Below are 27,331 nucleotides of genomic sequence, written 5' to 3'. Positions count from 1 at the left end.
TGGTGTCTGAGGCTGGAAGGATTCCACATCCCCCAGCAGAGAACCAGTCCGCAAGGGACTGTACATTCCTTGGCCTAAGAAGCCTGGAGGCCCTGCCACAACCAAAGGGACCAGTAAAGCCGTACAAGGCTGGGAGCAGAAAGGAACCCACGTCGCAGGCCATACAGGCGAGAATACACGGAAAGCTCGGAAACGTGGGCTGTTACCCTATCAGGACAAGATAGCCAGAAGGAGCGCAGAAAGCACGGTAGGCCCACACCCTCACCCTGACCAGGGCCAATTTCCCCGTTGCTCTCAGACATCCAGGTCCCCTCCTAGCTGGGACTGTTATGGGTCAGTTTACCTGTTTCAGTAAAGACCCTGGACTGCAACCTGTTGTCTGTGTGCTCCTTGCTCCTCCAGCACTATCAGCACTGGGACTCTCACTACCATCACTCCCACCATCCACTACACTGCCCTGGGGCCGCACTCTTCCCGTGGGGAGTCACACTACCATAGCTGCACACCCCATCAGCCCCAGCGGTCTGCATGCAGCGGCGGTTCCTAATAACCGCAATCCACGGGTGGCGTAGTCGGACATTATCAATAACACATAACGGACTACCACTGGCCTGACCACCCTGAGCCACGGAACCGGGTTGCCACTACTACTCCCATCGTTTCCCTAATTGCCCGGATCCGAGTGCCCCACGGCCCAGGGGGCGAGTCAGCTTTGGCGTAGTTGGCAGGATTTCGTGCCCGCAACCACCGGGTACTGCGTGCCTGAAAAAGACTGTTGTAAACTTACCTGTGGAGAAGTTTCCCGCCATCAGACGCCATCTCGGACCGTTTCCCGCCGTCCGGAGCCGTTTCCCGCCGTCTTCTGCCGTCTTCCCGCCATCGGACGCCATCTTCAGGACGCCGCGCGGGAAGAAGAGGGGCGTGGACGTCAAAACCGCGCGAGATCCGAAGCTCCGCCCCACGCACCGACGCTGCGCAAGGTCCTGGAAGGGAGAGAGAGCGACGCTGACGTCATCGGAGTGCGACGCCAGGTCCTCGTCCAGAGCAGCAGCGGAGCCGCGGCCTACAGAAGAGGATCGTCGGAAGGTAGGCCACACTTCACTAGGGGGGGAGGAAGATGTCGGACACAGAGGCGCCCACTACCACCAACGCAGCTGCAGCAGCGGTTATGCCCTTTTCCTTACCCTACATCCCGGGAGCGGCCTGGCTGCCCAAGTACTCAGGGGAGCCCCATGCCCTAACTGACTTCAAGGAAAGACTGTATAGTTTGTTCCAAGTTTACCCCCTGACAGAGGAACAGAAGGTCAGCATATTGACAGGGCAGTTAACAGGCGCAGCCCAAAGGGAGGTAAAATCATGGCCCATTGAGGAGAAAGGGACTGTGAAGGGTATTCTGGCCCGGCTGCGGGGTACCTTTGATACACGTACCTCCGCTGAGATTAAAATGAGGTTCTATGGATGTAAGCAGCGGGCACAGGACAGCATCAGAGACTATGCCTTAAATTTACAGGAAGCCTTGAGGGCTATTCAACAAACTGACCCTGGCAGTGTGCAGGAAACCGATAAGCTGCTAACAGAACAATTCATAGAGGGTCTGCTGTCCAGCGCCCACAGGGCCCAGCTGCGCCTCATGTTCTTTCAGAATCCCGACCTGACCTTTGCCCAATTTAAGGACAGGGCCATAAGGGTGCTCCGTGAATCTACAACCAGTGGCGCTATAAACCCCCGGCGCCCTGCTATCACCTACCACCAGGAGGCGGCGCCCTCCTCTATGGACTCCGTGGAGGCTGATGCACAGGCCCTGAACCAAGCCCCGTCGAAAGGCCTGCACCACCAAGTCCAGGAGCTGACTAGGAGCGTCGCGGCGTTGACCAGGACCGTCCAGGCATTGCAAGTGGACCCGTCAAGACCCATCGAGCTGGCTTCAAGTCCGGAGGATGTCCCGTGGCATCGACAGAGGAGGAAACCGTCGTTCCGAGGGAGGCCCACAGACCGCTACGCAGAGGTTGGACAGCCCATTTGCCGTCGATGCAACCAGCCCGGACACATTTCCAGGTACTGTAATTTAAACGGGTCCAACCTGGGGCAGAGGGCCAACCCCCAGGCATAAGATCACCAGGCCCTTACAATTGGCGTAATAAGTACGTTGGGGGGCGCCCGGTTTTACCCGTGGTGCTGGACGGTATCCCCATGAGCGCCTTGCTGGATACTGGGTCACAAGTAACCACTATCCCTTATGTACTTTTTAAGCAGTATTGGACTGATGCTGATATCACACGGTATCCAGACAGTAACTTGAGCATCATCGCCAGTAATGGCTTACCCGTGCCGCAGATGGGGTTCAAGGAGATGACCATTAAAATTGGTAAAGTTGAACTGCCGGCACAGGGAGTGATTATTGTGGACATTGACCGTCATGAAAGTCACCCTAAAATAACTGTGGGTACTAACATCATTGAAAATTGTCTTTCAGAAGTAATTGTAATTCTACAACAGGTGGCGGTGAATGCTAGTTCCAGTCAAAAGAGAGTCCTCAACAAGGAGATAAAAGCCCTGATGAGACGGCAGCAGGTAGAACTGTCTGGTGGTGAGATTGGTAGCGTAAGACTCAGTGATCCATTCCCCATTTCCATGCCTCCCAAAAGAGAAATGATGATCTGGTGTCGGACTGCAATCGGGTTGAGAGGTAGAGACTACCAAGCCATGGTAGAACCCGTGTACTCAGACAGCAGGCCCACCATTTTGACAGCCCGGGGGGTGGTTGATGTCCGTCATGGGAGGGTGCCCGTCCGCATCCTCAACATTGGGGAGAGGGAAGTACACTTACCCAGGTACGCTACACTCGCCAAACTGTTTGTCGTCGAACACAAAGCTATCAGGGCCGTGGAACCCTTGCCTCCATCTCCACCGGCGGAGGGTAATGGCTCCCAGAAACAAAAGGAGGACTGGTGCCAGAAACTCCACGTGGGTGCTGACTCCACTCCCCTGCACCAAAAACAAGGAGTCTACCGGGTGGTACAGGAGTACGAGAGAGTCTTTAGTAAGCACCCGCTAGACTTCGGCAGAGTAAAAGGGATAGAACACCACATCCCCACAGGGAGCCATCCACCAATAAAAGAGAGGCACAGACCTGTACCCCCTGCACATTATCAGAACGCAAAGGGCATGCTAAGAGAGATGAAAGAAGCTGGGGTTATTAGAGACAGCTGTAGCCCCTGGGCGGCCCCTTTGGTTCTGGTCAAAAAGAAAGACGGCACCATGAGAATGTGCGTGGACTATAGACAAATCAACCGTATCACTCACAAAGACGCATATCCGCTGCCTAGAATAGAAGAGTCTTTAGCCGCACTAAAATCTGCTAACTTCTTTTCTACTTTGGACCTTACTAGCGGGTACTGGCAGGTTCCTGTGGCAGAGGCTGACAAGGAGAAGACCACCTTCACCACCCCGATGGGACTGAGCGAATTCAACTGCATGCCTTTCGGGCTCTGCAACGCACCAGGGACCTTCCAGCGGCTGATGGAATGCTGTCTAGGGCACCGAAACTTCGAGACGGTCCTCCTTTACCTGGACGACGTGATCGTCTATTCGAAGACCTACGAGGACCATCTCAAGCACCTGGCTGAGGTGGTCGAAGCCCTGGCAGGCTATGGCCTGAAGGTGAAAACATCGAAGTGCCACCTGCTGAAACCAAAGGTCCAGTACCTAGGGCACGTGGTAAGCGCGGAAGGAGTGGCCCCCGACCCTGACAAGGTCACGGCAATAAAGAGCTGGCCAAGCCCCTCGAAAATCAAAGAGGTGAGACAGTTTCTCGGGTTGGTAGGCTACTACCGAAGGTTCATCCCCGGGTTCACTAAGATGGCAGCTCCTATGCAGGACCTCCTGATCGGACAGTCTAAGTCCAGGAGTCAAAAGCCACCCTTCAAGTGGGATAAACCGGAAGAGGAGTCCTTCCGCCAGCTAAAGATGGCCCTCACGGGGGATGAGATCCTGGCCTACCCTGATTGTGGCCAGCCTTTCATTCTCCACACAGACGCCAGTAATGTGGGACTGGGAGCCGTACTGTCCCAAAACCAACAGGGCAGAGAACGGGTGATCGCGTACGCCAGCCGGAAGCTGAGGCCCACTGAGAGGAACCCGGAGAATTACAGCTCCTTCAAGCTAGAATTCTTGGCGGTGGTGTGGGCCGTGACGGAACGCTTCAAGCATTACCTGGCCTCCGCAAAGTTCACCGTGTACACGGACAACAACCCGTTGACACACCTGGACAATGCAAGACTGGGTGCCCTGGAACAGCGGTGGATGGCCCGTCTCTCCAACTATGACTTCGTGATCAAGTACCGGGCAGGCAAAACCAACGCCAACGCGGACGCCCTATCAAGGATGCCTCACTTACCCGAAGGTGACGAAGACCCAGAAGAGCTGGAGGAGGTAGAACTCCCCGCGTTTCACCGGTATGGAGCCGCTCAACACTCTCACCGCGTGAAGGAGGAGGATCTAACAACTAGAGATGAGCGTTGTTCTACTCGAACTGTTCGCCAATCTCAAATTCGAGCTGTTTTGGGCGGTGTTCGAGCCGTTCGGCGAACACGAACAATTTGATAAAAATTCGGCTGTTCGAGGTTATGTTCGATAACTGTTCGTGCACCAAAATCATAACTGGATTTTTTCTCAGTAATGATGAAAATTAATGTTAATACGCAGTTTGAGTGTACAGCGGGGTGGGGGGAGGGGCAGGGGATGGATCTCTGCAGGAACAATGAAGATCTCCATTTTTTTTTCTCTTTCCCGCATTTGCAGTGGGGAGGTGCAATCTGTCAGCCTATCAGCAGCGCACACACGGAGCGAAGTGCTTTTTTTCACACAAGCAAGGGCATGTGTCATTGGCAGTGTATGTCACATGTCCTTGCCCTATAAGACCAAGCCATTTTCCCCGTCGCCACCATTTTCTCACTGCTGCAGCTGCGTGTTAGACGGCACCGCTGTTGCTGTGTGCGCTATACCTTGTTAATTTCAAGCCAATTTTCGCACAAATCTACAGATAGCTTGGGAGTAGGGAATAGTTGTGATTGCAGTCCTTTTAAGGACTAGGTTACAGCATTTCCTACGACTTTTATCAGGCAGGTCTGTGCTCTTAAATAGATAGATTGTGGGAGTAAAGACTAATTGTAATTGGAGTCCTTTTCAGGACTAGGTTACATCAGTTCCTATCAGTTTTTGCCAGGCAGGTCTGTGCCAGTGCTGTGCAAGTTTTTTTCACAGCATTTGGCTGAATCTAGCAAAGCTAATCCTTTTTGGCCTATTGCAGAGTGTGTTAGTCAGTGGAGTAGCCTATCTGTGCTGCAAGATATACCACCTGTGTATAGAATACCAATTTTTTTACTGCACCTAGTGAAGTAAAATCTTTTGGGCATAGCATCATTCTATTAGTCCATCTATACTGACCTCCATCAGGTTGCAAATTAAAACTAATTTTTATCTGCATCTACAGTACCTCTGAAAAAATATTTGGGCTTCTAGCTGTGTGTGGGACTTGTTGTATTAGTCCATCTATACTGACCTCCATCAGGTTGCAAACTGAATATATTTTTTTCTGCATCTACCTCTGAAAAAATATTTGGGCTTCTAGCTGTGTGTGGGTCTTGTTCTATTAATCCATCTATACTGACCTCCATCAGGTTGCAAACTGAATATAATTTTTTTCTGCATCTAGCTCTGAAAAAATATTTGGCCTTCTAGCAGTGTGTCGGACTTTCTCTATTAGTCCATCTATACTGACCTCCATCAGGTTGCAAATTAAAAATAATTTGTATCTGCATCTACAGTACCTCTGAAAAAATATTTGGGCTTCTAGCTGTGTGTGGGACTTGTTGTATTAGTCCATCTATACTGACCTCCATCAGGTTGCAAATTAAAAATAATTTTTATCTGCATCTACAGTACCTCTGAAAAAATATTTGGGCTTCTAGCAGTGTGTGGGACTTGTTGTATTAGTCCATCTATACTGACCTCCATCAGGTTGCAAACTGAATATATTTTTTTCTGAATCTACCTCTGAAAAAATATTTGGGCTTCTAGCTGTGTGTGGGACTTGTTGTATTAGTCCATCTATACTGACCTCCATCAGGTTGCAAACTGAATATATTTTTTTCTGCATCAACCTCTGAAAAAATATTGGGCTTCTAGCTGTGTGTGGGACTTGTTCTATTAATCCATCTATACTGACCTCCATCAGGTTGCAAACTGAATATATTTTTTTCTGCATCTACCTCTGAAAAAATATTTGGGCTTCTAGCTGTGTGTGGGACTTGTTGTATTAGTCCATCTATACTGACCTCCATCAGGTTGCAAATTAAAAATAATTTGTATCTGCATCTAAAGTACCTCTGAAAAAATATTTGGGCTTCTAGCTGTGTGTGGGACTTGTTGTATTAGTCCATCTATACTGACCTCCATCAGGTTGCATATTAAAAATAATTTTTATCTGCATCTACAGTACATCTGAAAAAATATTTGGGCTTCTAGCAGTGTGTCGGACTTTCTCTATTAGTCCATCTATACTGACCTCCATCAGGTTGCAAATTAAAAATAATTTTTATCTGCATCTACAGTACCTCTGAAAAAATATTTGGGCTTCTAGCTGTGTGTGGGACTTGTTGTATTAGTCCATCTATACTGACCTCCATCAGGTTGCAAACTGAATATATTTTTTTCTGAATCTACCTCTGAAAAAATATTTGGGCTTCTAGCTGTGTGTGGGACTTGTTGTATTAGTCCATCTATACTGACCTCCATCAGGTTGTAAACTGAATATATTTTTTTCTGCATCTACCTCTGAAAAAATATTGGGCTTCTAGCTGTGTGTGGGTCTTGTTCTATTAATCCATCTATACTGACCTCCATCAGGTTGCAAACTGAATATATTTTTTTCTGCATCTACCTCTGAAAAAATATTTGGGCTTCTAGCTGTGTGTGGGACTTGTTGTATTAGTCCATCTATACTGACCTCCATCAGGTTGCAAATTAAAAATAATTTGTATCTGCATCTACAGTACCTCTGAAAAAATATTTGGGCTTCTAGCTGTGTGTGGGACTTGTTGTATTAGTCCATCTATACTGACCTCCATCAGGTTGCAAATTAAAAATAATTTTTATCTGCATCTACAGTACATCTGAAAAAATATTTGGGCTTCTAGCTGTGTGTGGGACTTGTTGTATTAGTCCATCTATACTGACCTCCATCAGGTTGTAAACTGAATATATTTTTTTCTGCATCAACCTCTGAAAAAATATTGGGCTTCTAGCTGTGTGTGGGACTTGTTCTATTAATCCATCTATACTGACCTCCATCAGGTTGCAAACTGAATATATTTTTTTCTGCATCTACCTCTGAAAAAATATTTGGGCTTCTAGCTGTGTGTGGGACTTGTTGTGTTAGTCCATCTATACTGACCTCCATCAGGTTGCAAATTAAAAATAATTTGTATCTGCATCTAAAGTACCTCTGAAAAAATATTTGGGCTTCTAGCTGTGTGTGGGACTTGTTGTATTAGTCCATCTATACTGACCTCCATCAGGTTGCATATTAAAAATAATTTTTATGTGCATCTACAGTACATCTGAAAAAATATTTGGGCTTCTAGCAGTGTGTCGGACTTTCTCTATTAGTCCATCTATACTGACCTCCATCAGGTTGCAAATTAAAAATAATTTTTATCTGCATCTACAGTACCTCTGAAAAAATATTTGGGCTTCTAGCTGTGTGTGGGACTTGTTGTATTAGTCCATCTATACTGACCTCCATCAGGTTGCAAACTGAATATATTTTTTTCTGAATCTACCTCTGAAAAAATATTTGGGCTTCTAGCTGTGTGTGGGACTTGTTGTATTAGTCCATCTATACTGACCTCCATCAGGTTGTAAACTGAATATATTTTTTTCTGCATCTACCTCTGAAAAAATATTGGGCTTCTAGCTGTGTGTGGGTCTTGTTCTATTAATCCATCTATACTGACCTCCATCAGGTTGCAAACTGAATATATTTTTTTCTGCATCTACCTCTGAAAAAATATTTGGGCTTCTAGCTGTGTGTGGGACTTGTTGTATTAGTCCATCTATACTGACCTCCATCAGGTTGCAAATTAAAAATAATTTGTATCTGCATCTACAGTACCTCTGAAAAAATATTTGGGCTTCTAGCTGTGTGTGGGACTTGTTGTATTAGTCCATCTATACTGACCTCCATCAGGTTGCAAATTAAAAATAATTTTTATCTGCATCTACAGTACATCTGAAAAAATATTTGGGCTTCTAGCTGTGTGTGGGACTTGTTGTATTAGTCCATCTATACTGACCTCCATCAGGTTGTAAACTGAATATATTTTTTTCTGCATCTACCTCTGAAAAAATATTGGGCTTCTAGCTGTGTGTGGGTCTTGTTCTATTAGTCCATCTATACTGACCTCCATCAGGTTGCAAACTGAATATAATTTTTTTCTGCATCTAGCTCTGAAAAAATATTTGGCCTTCTAGCAGTGTGTCGGACTTTCTCTATTAGTCCATCTATACTGACCTCCATCAGGTTGCAAATTAAAAATAATTTTTATCTGCATCTACCTCTGAAAAAATATTTGGGCTTCTAGCTGTGTGTGGGACTTGTTGTATTAGTCCATCTATACTGACCTCCATCAGGTTGCAAATTAAAAATAATTTGTATCTGCATCTATAGTACCTCTGAAAAAATATTTGGGCTTCTAGCTGTGTGTGGGACTTGTTGTATTAGTCCATCTATACTGACCTCCATCAGGTTGCAAATTAAAAATAATTTTTATGTGCATCTACAGTACCTCTGAAAAAATATTTGGGCTTCTAGCTGTGTGTGGGACTTGTTGTATTAGTCCATCTATACTGACCTCCATCAGGTTGCAAACTGAATATATTTTTTTCTGCATCTACCTCTGAAAAAATATTGGGCTTCTAGCTGTGTGTGGGTCTTGTTCTATTAATCCATCTATACTGACCTCCATCAGGTTGCAAACTGAATATAATTTTTTTCTGCATCTAGCTCTGAAAAAATATTTGGCCTTCTAGCAGTGTGTCGGACTTTCTCTATTAGTCCATCTATACAGACCTCCATCAGGTTGCAAACTGAATATATTTTTTTCTGCATCTACCTCTGAAAAAATATTTGGGCTTCTAGCTGTGTGTGGGACTTGTTGTATTAGTCCATCTATACTGACCTCCATCAGGTTGCAAATTAAAAATAATTTGTATCTGCATCTACAGTACCTCTGAAAAAATATTTGGGCTTCTAGCTGTGTGTGGGACTTGTTGTATTAGTCCATCTATACTGACCTCCATCAGGTTGCAAATTAAAAATATTTTTTTTCTGCATCTACCTCTGAAAAAATATTGGGCTTCTAGCTGTGTGTGGGTCTTGTTCTATTAATCCATCTATACTGACCTCCATCAGGTTGCAAACTGAATATAATTTTTTTCTGCATCTAGCTCAGAAAAAATATTTGGCCTTCTAGCAGTGTGTCGGACTTTCTCTATTAGTCCATCTATACTGACCTCCATCAGGTTGCAAATTAAAAATAATTTTTATCTGCATCTACAGTACCTCTGAAAAAATATTTGGGCTTCTAGCAGTGTGTGGGACTTGTTGTATTAGTCCATCTATACTGACCTCCATCAGGTTGCAAATTAAAAATAATTTGTATGTGCATCTACAGTACCTCTGAAAAAATATTTGGGCTTCTAGCTGTGTGTGGGACTTGTTGTATTAGTCCATCTATACTGACCTCCATCAGGTTGCAAACTGAATATATTTTTTTCTGTATCTACCTCTGAAAAAATATTGGGCTTCTAGCTGTGTGTGGGACTTGTTGTATTAGTCCATCTATACTGACCTCCATCAGGTTGCAAACTGAATATATTTTTTTCTGCATCTACCTCTGAAAAAATATTGGGCTTCTAGCGGTGTGTGGGTCTTGTTCTATTAATCCATCTATACAGACCTCCATCAGGTTGCAAACTGAATATAATTCTTTTCTGCATCTACCTCTGAAAAAATATTTGGCCTTGTAGCAGTGTGTCGGACTTTCTCTATTAGTCCATCTATACTGACCTTCATCAGGTTGCAAACTGAATATATTTTTTTCTGCATCTAACCCAGCCAATAGTTTTGGCCTAATACCACAGTTTGGCCACTCAGCTCTGCTCGGTTACCATCCATTGTTTTTTTGTGCAAACAACTCCAGAGTTGTGAATTAGTTAACCACCAAAATGAGTGGAAAAAGGCCTGCTGCTGGTGGAAAGGGGAATAGGCGTGTTGGGAAGGGGAAAAAAGGTTGTGTCCGTGGGGTAGGTGTTAAAGCAACAGTAACATCTGCAGAAGAAAGACCATCTTCTAGCCAAACTAAAATGTCTACTTCTTTTAGCGGACAATGTGATAAGATCCCTTTCTTACGGCCACGCCAATCGCTACAAATTCCAGATGAGGCACAAAAACAGCAGGTGCTTCAACGGATATCAAGTGCTCCTTTAAGTGGGCTCTCCTCCACATCAACTTCAACATCACAAATACTCCAGTCCTCAAAGGTGTCACCCAAATCGCACTTGCTTCCTCACAGCTCCCAAATCTCCAGCTGCCCGTCTGAGTATGAGGTAGAACAGATGGTTGAGTCTGCAGAGCTGTTTACTCATACTATAGCCTGGGAATCAGAGGTCGACTCCAGCGCTTCTGTGAATCCAGACGAGGAAATGATCTGCACTGATGCCCAGAATCTTTATGAGTCGGATCCAGGACCAGACGCAGAAGGTTCTGACCATAATGTAGACCCTCATTCCCAAACTGTAACTCCTGTTGGTGGAGACAATGAGGAAGACGATGATAAGACTCAAATACCTGATTGGAGCGACAACTTTAGTTTTTTGTCAGGGCAGGAACAGGTTGGCTCTGAGGACGACGGGTGTGATAACGCACAGGGTGATGATGATGAGGTCGGAGATCCCACTTACTGTCAACCCACAGTCAGCCAAGAGATGAGGTCAGCAGAGGAGGTGGAGGAAGATGCTAGTGACGACGAGGTCAGGTTGCGCCTTCCTGGACAGAGACGTAGTACTGGAAGCACGTCAACAACTGCATCCTCAAACACAACTCTGCCTCTCACCACAAGTCGTGGTGGCTCTTCAGGTCGCATGGGTGCTAAGCCTTGCATAGCCTGGGCATTTTTTCAGATCGATAAAGATGACCCAACTCGTGTTATCTGTAACATTTGTCAGCAAAAGCTAAGTAGAGGCCAAAAAATACATAGTTTGAGTACTTCATGCATGAACCGACACATGGACATGAAGCATAAGTTGCAGTGGGAAGCTCAGTGTGCTACAATGCGGCCTAGCCGGCCGGGCCAACCACCGTCTGCCATATCTTGTGCATCCGCGGCCTCTTCATCCTCTGTGACTGGGGGGACAGCAGTCACACCTGTTTTGGGGTGCAGACCTGCCACCTCTTTACCCGCAACAGCCAGCGTGATTGGCAGGTCATCATTTTCTTTGGAGGTGGTAACAGCAGCTGGTGTTGAGCGTTGTCCGACATCGATAGCACCACCTTTGGATCAAGGCAACCTAACATGTCCGCCTGCATCTTCCTCACAGACCGGCAGTTTGCCGGGGACACCCTTATCAACCCCGTCTAAGCACAATAGCCATCCCTCGGTCCCTCAGATGTGGACAAGTAAAAGACCATTTCCTCCTAGCCATGAGAAAGCTAAGAGGTTGAATTTCACCATCTGCAAGCTCTTGGCTACAGAAATGCTGCCTTTCCGCCTGGTGGACACAGAGGATTTTCGAGACCTTATGTCCGTCGCAGTGCCCCAGTACCAGATGCCCAGTCGGCACTACTTCTCAAAGAAAGGTGTGCCTGCGCTCCACCAGCATGTCGCACACAACATCACCGCTTCTTTGAGAAACTCTGTGTGTGACAGGGTGCATTTCACCACAGACACTTGGACGAGTAGGCATGGACAGGGGCGTTACATGTCGCTGACTGGGCACTGGGTAACTATGGTGACAGCAGGACAAGGGGCTGCTGTCCAAGTCTTGCCGTCCCCACGAGTTGTGCGTCAATCCTCTTTATGTCAAAGTTCCTCCACTGCTTCTGCCTCCTCAACCTCCTCTCGGTCTTCCACCTGCACCCAAAGCCTGTCTGGTCATGCCACAAGCTTTCTAACTGCGCAGAAGGGATCCTGCACACCTCCTTACTATGCTGGCAGTAGGGCTCAACGTCATCAGGCGGTTTTTACATTGAAATGTCTGGGAAATGTGAGTCACACAGCTGAGGAGTTGTGGTCAGCTCTGGAGAACCAATTTCATGAATGGTTGTCTCCACTGGACCTGAAACCAGGGAAGGCCGTGTGCGACAATGCTGCAAACCTGGGTGCGGCCCTTCGCCGGGGCAATGTCACACACGTGCCTTGTATGGCTCACGTGTTGAACCCGGTTGTCCAGCAATTTTTAGCCCACTATCCCAGACTAGATGGCCTTCTGCAGAGGGCACGGTCGCTGTGTGCTCACTTCCGCCGTTCGCATCCCGCAGCTCAGCGACTTACATCTCTACAGAAGTCGTTGGGCCTGCCACTTCACCGGCTAAAATGCGATGTGCCTACCCGGTGGAATTCAACTCTGCACATGTTGCAGCGACTGTGGCAGCACCGACAAGCCCTGGTGCAATACGTTCTGACGTATAGCCTGGGCCAACGAGATTCAGAGGTGGGGCAAATCACGCTGGAGGAGTGGTCTCAGATCAGGGACCTATGCACCCTTCTGCACAGTTTTGAAATGGCGACGAAGATGTTTAGTGCTGACGATGCCATTATCAGCATGACTATTCCGGTGATTTACATGCTGGAGCACATGTTAAACAGAATTCGGAGTCAGGTGGTGGCACAAGAGGAGGTGGAGGAAGTAGAGGAGGAGGAGTTGTATGCGGAAGGGCTAACATCTGCAAGGTCCAGACGGTCGGCAGCACCAAGGCGGCAGGCATGTGAGGGTGGGGGGAGATGGTTTTACCAGGGCGCATGGTAGCAGCCAAACTAGTGAAGAAGGTGCAGGAGCCCAGGAAGAAGTAGAGGACGAACTGATGGAAGACTCATCAGATGAGGGAGACCTTGATCACATTTCTGTTGTGCGAGGTTGGGGGGAGAGGACAGAGGAAGGAAGCATGATTGTTACCTCGCCACTAACACAACAGGGACTTGGTGCTCCTGGATGTGCAACACACATGAGTGCCTTCTTGCTGCACTACCTGCAACATGACCCTCAAATTGTGAGAATTAGAAATAATCCTGACTACTGGGTTGCCACACTGTTAGATCCCCGGTACAAAAGTAAATTTTCAGAAATTATTCCTGCCATAGAAAGGGATGCACGCATGCAGGAGTATCAGCAGAGACTGTTGCAGAATCTTACATGTGCTTTTCCACAAAATACCAGTGGTGCACGTAGTGAATCTCACAGTTCCAACTTGCCAACCGTGGGACCGTCAAGTGTTCAGCACTCAAACCGTAACAGAACCACAGTATCTGGTGGTAACATCAATTTTGCGGAATCATTTCACCACTTTTTTAGCCCATCCTTTGCAAGGCCACAGGAGACAAGAAGTCTGACACATAGTCAACGCCTAGAGACGATGGTACAGGAGTATCTCCAAGTAAACATTGAAGCCATGACTGTGTCACTGGACCCTTGCTCTTTTTGGGCTTCCAATCTGGATAAATGGCCGGAGCTAGCCACTTACGCCTTGGAGATCTTGTCATGCCCCGCAGCCAGCGTTCTGTCTGAACGTGTGTTCAGCGCTGCTGGTGGTGTGCTGACAGATAAGCGCACGCGGCTCTCCACTGATAATGTAGACAGACTCACGTTCATAAAGATGAACAAATCATGGATCAGAAACGACTTTTCTACCCCTGTGTCATCCTGGGGAGAGTAAAAGCTTGATGATTGGTTAAAATCATCCTACCAACCGTTTTAAGCTTTCAAATTACTAATCATGTTTATCTGTATCTTGACTGGAAAATAATTTGGGCTTTGTAGCAGTGTGCAGCACTGATCCTATTAGGCCATCTATAATAAGCTCCACCAGATTTAAAATTAAAAATAATTTTTAGCTGCATCTAGCCCGGAAAATAATTTTGGGGCTCCGAGATGCGCAAGACACATAAGTGCCTTCTTGCTGCACTACCTGCAGCATGACCCTCATATTGTCAGAATTCGAAGTAATCATGACTACTGGGTTGCCACACTCTTAGATCCCCCAAACTTTTCGATCAACCTTTTCATTTTAATAAAGACCAAAAAAATGGTCATTTTTGAAATTATAAGCATTAGCAGGTTGTTAGAAACTGAAATCAAACAGTTTTCAACTCAAAACTTTATTCTAGGTGATGTTACATTTTCACATAGGACCCCTTGTTCGAAAGGAGCTTCTGAACTCTCTCGTCCATTGAATTTGTGAGGTTTTGGATGGTTTCTGCTTCAATTGTTTTGCATGAGGACAGAATACCCTCCCAGAGCTGTTGCTTAGATGTGAACTGCCTCCCGCCATCATAGACACTCCTTTTAATGATGCTCCAAAGGTTCTGAATGGGGTAGAGGTCAGGGGAGCATGGGGGTCACACCATAAGTTTGTCCCCTTTTATGCCCATATCAGCCAGAGATGCAGATGTTTTATGTGCAGCATGAGATGGTGCATTATCATGCAGAAAAATGATCTTGCTGTGAAATACACGGTTCTTCTTCTTGAACCATGGCAGGAAGTGCTGTTTGAGAAAATCCACATACATTATGGAGTTCATCTTTAGCGCCTTCAGGGATCCTAAAGGGGCCGACAATCTCTCTCCCCATGATTCCAGCCCAAAACATTACTCCACCTCCTCCTTGTTGGCGCTGTAGCCGTGTTTGCGTGGGGTGTCCATCAACCAGCCATCCTCCACTCCATCCATCTGGACCATCGAGCGCTGCACGGCACTCATCCGTGAACAAAACAGTTTTGAAATCAGTCTTCATGTAATGTTTGGCCCACTGGAGCCGTTTCTGCTTTTGTGAAGTGGATAGAGGAGGTCGACAGGATGGCGTATGCACAGCTGCAAACCTCTGAAGGACCCTGCATCTTGTTGTTCGGGGGACGTTGGAGGCACAAGCAGCTTCAAAAACTTGTCTGCTGCTATGACAAGGCTTTTTTGCCGCTGCTCTTTCAACCTGACGTAATTGCCTGTAGGAAAGAGTCCTCAATTTGCCCTTATCAGCACGCACACGTGTGTACTGTGAATCAGCTACATACTTCTTGATTGCCAAGACACTTCATCCTGATCATCGCACAATGTTGATTGTAGTCATGCCTTGACCTAAACACTCCACAATTTGTTGCTTCTCAGCAGCCGACACATCCTTTTTCTTTCCCATTTTGGCAGAAAATGTAGGCTGCTGAATAATGTGAGGGAGCCTTCTTAAGTAGTCTTGCCTTTCATTGGACACACCTGACAAACTAATTAGCACTGGTGTCTGCAATTGCTTACAGTGATATAAAGAGCCCTGACACACATCACCATCAATGAGTTTAACTGACAAACAAACAAATTCTTCCCTTATCACTCCTAAACACTTTTTGCATAATAATTTGGAACACAGTGTACATGTGCTTTTCCACAAAACACCAGTGGTTCACGTAGTGAATCTTACAGTTCTAACTTGCCAACCGTGGTCTGTATGGAGTTGTTCAATAAAGGGCCCAAAATTAAGATAACATAGATGGGAGAGGTCTCTATGAATAGGAATTCCTAAGTATTTGATACCCTGTGAGGGCCAGGCAAAGGGAAAGTTGGACTGGATGGAATCCTATATGGATTTGGGGAGGGAGACATCGAGGGCCTCAGACTTCGCTGCATTGATTTTAAAATTTGACCATGTAACAAAGTGATCTATTTCAGCCATAACAGCATGGATGGATATATGTGATTGAGTGATATATACTAGGACATCATCAGCAAATAGAGAGCACTTGTACTCGGTGCCTCCCACCTCAATCCACCTAATATTGGGGTTATGGCGAATTGATGAGAGCAGGTGCTCCGTCACTAGGATGTATAAGAGAGGGGACAGAGAACATCCCTGCCTTGTCCCATTGGTGATTGTGAAAGGTGATGAAAATGTTCTGACGCGCCCCCTGGGCCTTGGGACACCCAGAGCCGGACCCTTTTTGGTGGATGCTGGTGGTTGTAGTCTCCGTGGCGGCAACCCGGTTCCGTGGCTCAGGGCGGTCAAACCAGTGGCGGAACTATTTATGTGGTTTTGATGTTTAAATGTCCGACTACGCCACCCGTGGATTGCGGTCAGAGTGAACCGCCGCTCCAGGGCAGACCGCTGAGGCTGGTGTGGGTGCAGCAGAGCGTAGCATAACTCCCCACGGGAGGAGTATAGCCTCAGGGCAGTGTATGCGGAGGATGGGGGTGATGGTGCAGGGCAGCAGCAGTAATGACACGGAGTCAGTGATGCAGTCCAGGGCCTTTACTCACAGTTCTTATTATCCAGACCACGTCTGCAGGTAACGGCTGCCCACGTCGTACTGTGCTCACCAGGTGAGGGGCTCAGACAACTCCCAGATAACTTTGGAGCGCTTCACAGGACCCCCTTTGTGTGTCCTTTGTCTGGCCTTTCTTACCAATAATTCTGTCCGGCTGCCTCGGGCCTCCTCTTGGTAAACTTGGCGCCAGTTTCCCTGACCCTATGTGGTGCCTTCCTAGCGGGTGTAGCGAGGGGCTGCGCCACATAAAATGTCACAGCCTCCTGTTTCTAGCTGAGGGTCGTTTCCTGCCTCCACTAGTTTCGGGGACCGGTCTCCCCCTTTGGCCTGACCCCTCCACGCAGGTGGATTCTGGCGTGCGGTGGCGACTCGCCCGTCCGCACCCCTGAGATCCCTTCGTTCCTCGTTCCTGGAGCCTTCTCCGCTCCTCTTCCTTCCTTCTCCCTCTTCCAGGCCTGGGCCTCTGTTACTAGGCCTGCCTCCGGAGCAGAGCTCATGCAGAGCCCCTGCTCCCTGCCACTTCTGCTCAGACTTCTCTGCACTGAACTAAGATGGTGCCCACCTTTTATACTCCCTTCTCAATGCACCCAGGAACTGCTTCCTCCCTGCTCCTGCACTACAGGGTTCCCCTTCCTCAGTGTTCCCTCCCCCCACTCCAGCCAGGGACAGGGACTGTCGTGCCCATCTCAGGGGCATATTGGTCGCCCTGCCCCACGGCAATGTGGTGTAATGCATGCAGGTGTCGGGTCCTGATCCACACTACATCCTTACCTGAGAGTGAGATATCACACCTCTGGGTGAGGTGCAATACCTCTGTAGCAACCGAGCCCTCAGGGTGCTACAGTTCCATTTATCTTCAGCCTAGGTGACGTATTGCGATACAGGGCCGTGATTTTGGCTATAAAAGGGTCCCCTAGACCCCTACCCCAAGCTTTTTAAGAGAATCATATATGGCGTGCCAGGAGACTCTATGGAATGCTTTCTCAGCATCCAACGAGAGTATCTAATTACAAATTTTTAACTGCATCTAGCCCAGGAAATACTTTGTGCCTAGTAGCAGGGTCTGCTAGTCAGCGGATTATCCCGGCTGTTAAGCAAGCTACACCACCTGTAGTTTGGACACTTCATTTTTTCAAAGGAAATGCTTCGGGACCACGGGATACTCAGTGAAGAGCATCAGGAGGCACCCCAAGGCATAGGGGCTGGGACTGGCAGTAGGATGCCTTGCGGTGGACAGCCGAGCTCGATCCTTATAAAAGCTTTTTAACTGCAGCAGCTTTAGTGGACGCTACTGGAGCTGGAATTACGTGGCTGCTGGCATGAGACTTGCCCTCCAATAGATCCTTGTAAATGGATTTAAAGTGTATTCATTCAAATTAGAGAGACAATTTAAATTAAAAAGCTTAGAGCTGCCTCCACCACAGGGGGGCTCGCTCGACCCACCAGCGGACAGGCACCAGTATTGGGAGAGGGGGGCTGGCCGTCAGGGTCCACCGCGTCTCTGGCACAAACCCGGCGACACGGAGGTGGCTCGGGCAGGAACGGACTGGTCGTGTCGGCTTCTCACTTTTTGGATTTTAGAAGGGCATGACATGCCTATATCTGTGTCTCCCCCTCCTTTTACTCCTCCACCTCTTTTCTTTTCGCATGACTATATGTACTTGTCACTTTTCCATGTGTTAGTTATGTCTTCTGAGCAGTTTGTCAGCTTCTGGACACCTTTGAAGGTGTTTTCTATGTGTTTCTATGTGTTTTTGTTTGCCTGCCATTGGTTTTAACGGTGTTCGAAGGTGTTCGACGAACAGTTCGACGAACAGTTCGGCGAACACACGGGTGTTCGACGAACCGAACCGAACTCGAACACTACGGGGGTGGCTCAACACTACTAACAACTGTGATGATGAATCCCCTACCTCACCACAGCTGGGCCGAGACCCAAGATAGTGACCCTGCAGTCCGCCTGGTGAAAGATCTGCTGACCCGGGAAGACGCCCGCCTAGATCCAGATGCCCCAGAGGAAGCCAAGCAGTTATGGAAGGAGAAGAGCAAGCTGTTCCTCTACGAAGGCAAGTTGTGCAGAAGGATTGTCAACCACCGGACGCACGAGCTGACCTGGCAAGTCGTGGTCCCAAGGCGAGATGCAGCTATGGTCCTGGGAGCTTACCATGACAGAGCGGGACACTTCGGTTGGAAGAAACTGGAGTTCCTACTAAGAGGAAGGTTCTTTTGGGTCGGCATGAGAGGAGCAGTAGAAAAGTGGTGCAGAGACTGTGGCCCTTGTCACCTGAGGAGGAAGGACCACACCCGCCAGAAGACACCCTTGAGGCCCATCGTCACCACGCAGCCTCTTGAGCTGGTAGCTCTGGACCACGTCAAATTGGCTCCAAGCCGGTCTGGATACATCTATGCCCTGACAATCGTGGACCACTATTCCCGTTTTCTAGTGGTGGTCCCGGTAAAGGACTTGACAGCCCAAACAGCGGCCAGAGCCTTCCAGCAATACTTCTGCCGTCCTCACGGGTATCCGGAACAGGTCCTGACAGACCAGGGTCCAGTGTTTGAAGCTGAAATCTTCCAGGAATTCTGCAATCTCTATGGCTGATTGAAGATTCGGACAATGCCTTACCACCCCCAAACCAACGGGATGTGTGAGAAGATGAACAATATAGTCATTGATCTCCTGAAGACGTTGCCCCTGGAGGAACGCAGCCTGTGGCCAGAAAAACTGCCGGACCTGGTAGACATGTACAACAATATCCCGGTGAACGCTACAAACTGCACCCCGGCTTACCTGATGCGAGCCAGACCGGGTAAGCTGCCCGTAGACCTGGAGATGGGAGTCCTAATACCTGAGGACACCTCCCCGGATGCGGACTGGGATACGGAAAGGCAACTGCAGTACAAGAAGGTACAGGAGAGTGTGGAGAAGAGCCTGGCCCAGGTGAGAGAGAAGCAAGAAAGTCTCTTCAATCAACACACCCCTGCTAGTCCCCTAGAACCTGGTGAGCAAGTCCTAAAGCGAAAAAGAAGGCTACATAAGTTGGACGACCAGTAGGAAAGGGAACCCTACACCGTACTGCAGTCTGACCACGACAACCCAAAGGTGTGCGTAATCACCAAGGACGGAGGAGAAACCACTAGTGTCGTCTCCAGAGACCACCTCAAAAGGTGCCCCGAGCAACTCCGTAGTGCAGAAGAGGATCAGAGTGACCTTGAACCCGCAGAGGACAAGGAAGAAATGATCAGCACCGTTCTCGGAGAGTTCCCTCAGTCCTGGACTCGCATAAATGATGCCATAATGGTACCCGTCCTGCATTTCCTGCAACCGGCCCAGCAACAACCAACACCAGAGCCGGAAGGTGAAGAGGAGCAAGCGGTTCCAGAGGCAGAAGAGCCTGTACCAGCAGCCCAGGAGAGTCAACCCTCTGCTGACAGTGAGCCTGCCATGCCTGCGGTAAGCCAAAGGACCCGCAGACAGCTGCCTGTCCTACCTGTACACCCAGCTGGTAGCTCTACCCCTAACGCTAGTGGGGAAAGCCAGGTTGGTCCACCACCAGACAGTGGGCTACGTAGGTCAACCAGGAGCACAAAGGGGCAGATACCCGCTCGCTGGAGAATATAGAGTGTACTAAATTGTAAATAACCTTGTTGCCAAATGTTGAATCGTTTGCAAAGTTACATGCATGTTTGGTAATACTCTGTTTCAGTTTCTTGCAGCTACCGTAAGGACTCAAAGGTTATGGACTTTGTATAACCGGGACCTTGTATGGACTGCGTTCGGAGCCTAACCCAGGAATGAACTAAGACTGTGAAGGACTTTGGGTAGGACAGACCCCCACCTGGTTAAGGCTCCCCGTTGTTTTGGTGATATGGACACCCGGTCACAGACCACACTGTGACCTAAAGAACTCAATTTGTGCGTCGTCTGTCTATTAATGTTTTATTGTTGTGCATATTGTCTTTGTTTATTGTTTAGTCCCGGAGTACTAAATTTCACTAGGGGGGAATGTGTCACCCTACCTGGATGCCACAAGTGTAATTAAAGCTGTGTCTGAGAGCAAGGGGGAGGTTCTCTGGTTAGGGGAACATTAGCATGCAATGCCTCCTGTCTCAGGCCAGTAGGGGGAGCAGGCTGCCCCTATAAAAGCTGGTACTGGGGACAGGGTTAGAGAGAACTGGATTGCCTGTCTCAGCTTTGAGACGTGTCCCAGAGTGGAGCAGGGACAGAAAGTTGATTGCACCTAAGAGGAAGTGTGGCAGTAGGAGAGAGCCACAAGCCAGAGACAAGAGGCGAAGAGAGCCTGTCTTGGCAGAGAAAGACTTAACTTTACCAGACTTTGGTGTCTGAGGCTGGAAGGATTCCACATCCCCCAGCAGAGAACCAGTCCGCAAGGGACTGTACATTCCTTGGCCTAAGAAGCCTGGAGGCCCTGCCACAACCGAAGGGACCAGTAAAGCCGTACAAGGCTGGGAGCAGAAAGGAACCCACGTCGCAGGCCATACAGGCGAGAATACACGGAAAGCTCGGAGACGTGGGCTGTTACCCTATCAGGAGGAGATAGCCAGAAGGAGCGCAGAAAGCACGGTAGGCCCACACCCTCACCCTGACCAGGGCCAATTTCCCAGTTGCTCTCAGATATCCAGGTCCCCTCCTAGCTGGGACTGTTTGTGGGTCAGTTTACCTGTTTCAGTAAAGACCCTGGACTGCAACCTGTTGTCTGTGTGCTCCTTGCTCCTCCAGCACTATCAGCACTGGGACTCTCACTACCATCACTCCCACCATCCACTACACTGCCCTGGGGCCGCACTCTTCCCGTGGGGAGTCACACTACCCTAGCTGCACACCTCATCAGCCCCAGCGGTCTGCATGCAGCGGCGGTTCCTAATAACCGCAATCCACGGGTGGCGTAGTCGGACATTATCAATAACACATAACGGACTACCACTGGCCTGACCACCCTGAGCCACGGAACCGGGTTGCCACTACTACTCCCATCGTTTCCCTAATTGCCCGGATCCGAGTGCCCCACGGCCCAGGGGGCGAGTCAGGTTCATCCATGGTTCAAAAATCATAGAATCATAGAATGGTAGAGTTGGAAGGGACCTCCTGGGTCATCTGGTCCAACCCCCTGCTCAAAGCAGGATTCACTAGATCATCTCAGACAGATGTCTGTCCAGCCTCTGTTTGAAGACTTCCATTGAAGCAGAACTCACCACCTCTCGTGGCCGCCAGTTCCACTTATTGACCACCTTCACTGTCAAATTTGTTTTTCTAATATCTAATCTGTATCTTATAGGGACTTATAATGAAGAACAATAATTTTCCCTAAATAGTGTTATACCTTCAAAGTCATTTGCCATTTTTCGACCCAACGTATTCTTGGTAAGTTTATATCATAGCCCTACATATTGCTTATTACCAGAGCCAAATGTGAGTGTGTTGGTAATCCACTGATTAGAGGGATTTCTGCTCTCACAATGGACATCCATTGTTTGATTTTGTTGCCTGTGTGGATTGGATGGGTTGTTACAGACATCTCGTGAAAATTTCATGTCAATAGCATCTCAAAGCACCTCGCAGTCAAAGGGTTAGTTTCAGGTCTGAGCCAGGAAGTAACTGCAGACTGGAGAAACAAACATGCGTTTGCTGAGATGATTGCAGCTGAGAGAACAGGGAAGGCAAATTCAAAAGCACAAGGTAACTGGACGCAAAGATACTTAATGAAGCTCTCCTCCTCCTCTCATCAAAGTTTATATCCTCATAATATATTGAAATCTTATATAGCACTGTGTACTTACAATTGCTCATTTTGCCCTTCTACCCATCTAATTCTTCTCTTTTCTCTGCTCTTTGTAGAAACCGGAAATTTCTTCTCCCTGCAAAAATCATTCCCTTCTTCAACTCCTGACCCAGCTGATCCGCTCCTCCCTCCTGCCAGGGACTTTTGCAGTGACTGATGAGTCATGGAGGGAAAATTGACCTCCTGTTTCTACATAGATCAAAGAATGATTCAGCTAGTCAGTTTTTAATCATGTGATGTCGTAGATCTAATGGAAAACAGAAGAATTAAGTTGGTAGAAGGACAAATGAGCGATTGTAAGTACACAGTGCTATATAATATGATCATTGCAATATATTAAGAGGATTAAAAATATTGATGGGAGGAGGAAGAGGAGGAGTGCTTTTTTAATACTCAGACACACATAGTGTCTGAATTAGCCTTGAAAGTCCATGGGTGATAATGTTGCTGGAGTTCGCTGGGGAACTTGTGAAACCTACCATGGAGCACAGCAAAAGTTGGTGGTCATAGGGGAAGGGTAGCAGAGCCCAGCCCAACCCCGGAGCAGAGACAGGTGCATAAAAAGAGCCATTATCGTGCCCAGTAACGTATGGCTTCTACTGCCCTGTGCCTTATAGTGCTTAATTGTAAAATTGTAAGCACCAAATAACAGTGCCATAAAGGGGCCAAATAATTACTATAGTAAATAACACTATACAGTGCTCCAATAATACTAATATACCTTTTCCAATTAATAGTAACATGATTTACTAAGTGCTACTTAACGGCTAAAAAAACTGCTATACTATTACTATAAGGAGTTTGGTGGTCACAAGTCCTCTCTGCTAGTCCACACATGGCTCCCCACTCATCTTGTTGAATAGGTTGCACACCCCTAAGGTTGGCTCTGAGCGCATTATGGTGCCTTTTTTGGATACATACTATGTTCTGGTAATATTTCAGCGAAAATTAAAGAATGGGATGAAATGACAAAATAAAAAGAAAAAGTTCCCGTCTGAAATCTCCGAGCAATGATCTTTACTCATCCTTCATTTCCCTCTTCGCACTGTCCACTTGCCCAATATCGCAGCAGGGGCATTGCATAATGTTGCCAGTTAATGATATGCCCAGAATACATGACTTGTGCAGACAGAACAACAACTTAGTTAGCTATTGGCATATTTAGACACGCTTTTGGAAAGTGATTAAGGCTTATAGCTTTCATGCATTCCTGGAGGCAAAGCTGAACTCCTATATCCGCTCTAATTGATCAGATATTCTTTCCTTACTGGAAAATTTTCCACTTATTTCCTGTCTACATTCTTCGGAATCAATATAATTGCTATTTGATATTATAAGTACAGGTTTGCACATTAAAGCGAAATGTGTAATTCATTCAGTCGGACAAAGAGGTTCACAATATGTAGAAACGTAATATGTTTCCAATTATCTCTGCACTGTAAGACGGGGTAAATATATTGCACAAGGCGCTATGGGCATGCCTATATGATCCCCCACAATGGAAACACAGTACAAATTTAATAACCTTGGATGTATAGGAAACTATACACCCCAGAGCAACCTGAAAATAAGCACCAAAGCACATTTAGCTTTAGCTGTGGATTTCTATGCAGACTTGGCTGCTGATTTAACTCATCGTAATGATCAGCAATATGTGAAAATTCACAGCATGCCTGGTATACTGTATATGGCAGATTTTTTTTGCATTGTCAGTGCAGTGTCACTAGGAGTGTATTGTACTTATATTGCAGAATTTGCATTTTTCTTAAGGGCGTATGCCAAATTTTGGTATGCTAGAAAAGTGACTGAAATCATTATGATAATTTATATGCATGGCATTTTCTTCAAAAATATAATAGAATGGTCTCAATCATGTCATTCAAACAGCAGCCCGTAATAGTCACGTGTCAGAATGGGCTGCGGTCTGAAGAATCACTGCTCCCGAGACCTGTGTCTCAACTGACAGAAGACCAGTATTGTACACATACCTCCTTGAGCTGAGGAGAAGGGCTGTAACAGGAGAAAAAATAAATCGTCTCCTCGGCTGGACGGAGGACAGAGTGTGGAGAAAAAATCCTTTGTGTTCAGTCACCCAAGAAGATTTGTTTCTTCTGATGAGACAGCTCTTCTGGGCTCTTGAATGTACATGTTCTTATGATATAGCTCCTCCGTCGATTGAGAGGTCACAGGGGCTGTGTTTTTTTCAGCGCACTATGCCACACCTTTAAGGCTGTAATAATTTAGGGACCCACTGAGATGTTTGCCATGACGTGACAATGGGCTTCATACAGTCTGATCAGAATGTTAAACTAAGAACCTCATGTTCAGTTTTGGAAATTTTTGCCTAGCGACATTAGATCAACGTATGAGCTTTGGATGTGCGGTCCATGTCTTTTTTCTACAGTTCTGCCATTTTTGTTCTTCACTTGCATTGGCTGCAGGTCCATGCTCATGTCTCTTAAGATCAATCTATAAGAATGGAATAAATGGTGGCAAACTGGATTAACAGTCTTGATCCAAAAATTGCATTGGAGAGGACGTTACCTCAATCTGCTTCTTTGATCTTCATAAACAGTTCAATAAGTGAAAGTCATCAAGAGATACAGCTTTCTATGTGTTGGTCTTTCAATTGCAGTGGCTCCAGGTCCATGTTCATATCTCTTAGGAGCTACCATTAAAAATGGAAAAAATAGCGAGAAACCCGAGGTAACAATTCTGACTGATAAATGCCATTCGAGAAAAGGTTTCCTCTGACACTCTCTTTGATAACTATTTATTTGATCTTCGGAAATGGTTCAAAAAGTGAGAGGCATCAGGAGATTAGGAGCAACTAGTAAAATAGAATAAGTGGCAGCAAAGTGAGGTAACAGACTTGACCCAAATATGGCATTCGAGAAGAGGTTGTTTCTGACCAACCTTTTTTGCTACCACACTCCATAAACTGTTCAAAAACAATTCCTTTGACAACCATTTGTTTGATCTTCAGAAATGGTTCAAAAAGTGAAAGACATCGGGAGATTAGGAGCAACTAGTAAAAATTGAAGATGTGGTGGCAAATCGGGCTAACGGTATTGACCCAAATATGGCTTTTGAGAAGAGGCTGCCTCTGGCAATGCCTTTGACTACCACTTCTTTGATCTTCGGAAACAGTTTAAAAAGTGAAAGTGATCAGATTAGGAACAACCATTAAAAATGGAATAAGTGGCGGCAAATCGGGGTAACAAATGTGTCTAGCATTGCATTTCTTCTCTAATCAACTTCCACTGTATCTGAATTAAAGACTTTGTGGAATTTTACAGTAGCCTCAGATGTGGCCAAGTTATTCTCTCCGTAATCCCACTCTGTCACTAAGCTCTTCAGTTCTGTTTTGACAAGTGATTTTGATTAAATAGAAATCATCTGGCACACTGTTCTAGATTATAAAAGGGGAAGGGTCTGAGGAGCAGGGCCAAGAACCTCTCCATATACCCAAGTGGAACAAGCATGCACTTCATGAAGTGTTATTCCTGTGGATTAGATCAGTGAAGTATGCCAGTGCAATTTGTGAAAGCAGTCCTGGGGCGACAATGTGACAAATAGCAGAATGTACAACTACCTTTTTGTCTTCTTCAGTCTGAATTGAATGATCCGGTGTGTAACGGGCAAGAGCAGAGCTTGAGATCACATTTCAAGTGTAAATAACCTAAATCCAATTCATACAGTAGCGAATTTGAAGTTAATATTTTATGACCTAATAATAAAAAAAACACTAACTAAGATTTTTGTAATATGCTGAACTTTTTTGGCGCAGATTGGCCAAACCATTCATATAGCAGAGGGATTATGATGGCGTTCATACTAACTATAGTCTGTACTCTTATTGGTGTACATACAGATTTTTCCACTCTTACCCTTTTCAATAAAATAGATCTATCAACAGATTTCACAATACAAACTGCATACATTATTAAATAGATCTCTTCAACCTGATGAGACTGTATAATCCTGATATTAAAATGAACATTTTATGAGTCCAGCTATAGAGTGAGAGAGCTTACGAGTCCAAGTGTATTCAATCTCTGTCCACTCAGCCTGACTGACAGCTGCAGCTTATACTGAGCAGTGTGAGATCTGGCAGGGAGGAGGGACACTGAGGAGCTGTCAAACAGCCTAAGTAAGCTGCTATAAAATGCTTTGTCTCATCTTTTTAAATGGGTAAAAACTAAGTAAAGTGTTTATAAAAAGAAATTACCTGTTAGTAAAAATGACTCTCTCTCTTGCCTAGGTTACTGGCCACCTGTGCAGTTTATCAAGGCAAGGAGCACAGCGCTTGTAAGCTCTTTACTACAGTTCTTGCAAGCAGTGCTCTGAAGCTGGCTGGATCTCTGGACTCCACCAGCCTCAGTGCGCCTGCGCTCCTCCGATGCTGAATCAGCAAAGCTGCCTCTTCTTGTAGCATCGGAGAGTGCACAGTTTAGGCTAGCGCATTAGCCATGTTGCTGGTCCAAACTATCAATCTTCAAGACTGCACCGTCCCCGACAAGCAAAAAGTTGCGAGGTTGGGGAGCCGTGCACCCATGAAGATAGAAAATTAGAATAATCCTTTAAGTTAAACTTTCATAAAAGTTTATAAAGTCATTCCAGATTTATAAAATAAGCAAACCAGCCTCATAAGGTCTTAGAGATCTATTTGATAATATATACAGTTTGTATTGTGGAATCCAGTGACAGATCCACTTTTAGAACTTTTCCAAAGTTGCGTTCCTGACTCGCGTAGCAGAAACAACTCCCAATAGAGAAACACATTTTTTCTTTCCAAGCCGGTGATCTTTCCCAACTTATCTTGGGATATCCCAAGCCACGTGGACAGATAAAGTAGGACGCATCTGTAGAAAAGAAGTAGATCCTTAGATCAAAGTGATGTGCACGTAAAATAGTGGTTACTCATTTCCTAATGTGTGCTAAGGGGAGC

Source organism: Phyllobates terribilis, unplaced genomic scaffold (assembly GCF_046119375.1).
Source record: "Phyllobates terribilis strain yellow unplaced genomic scaffold, ASM4611937v1 Scaffold_7__3_contigs__length_470593459, whole genome shotgun sequence".
Classification (NCBI taxonomy): Eukaryota; Metazoa; Chordata; class Amphibia; order Anura; family Dendrobatidae; genus Phyllobates; species Phyllobates terribilis.
Note: the sequence above shows the minus strand (reverse complement) of the source record.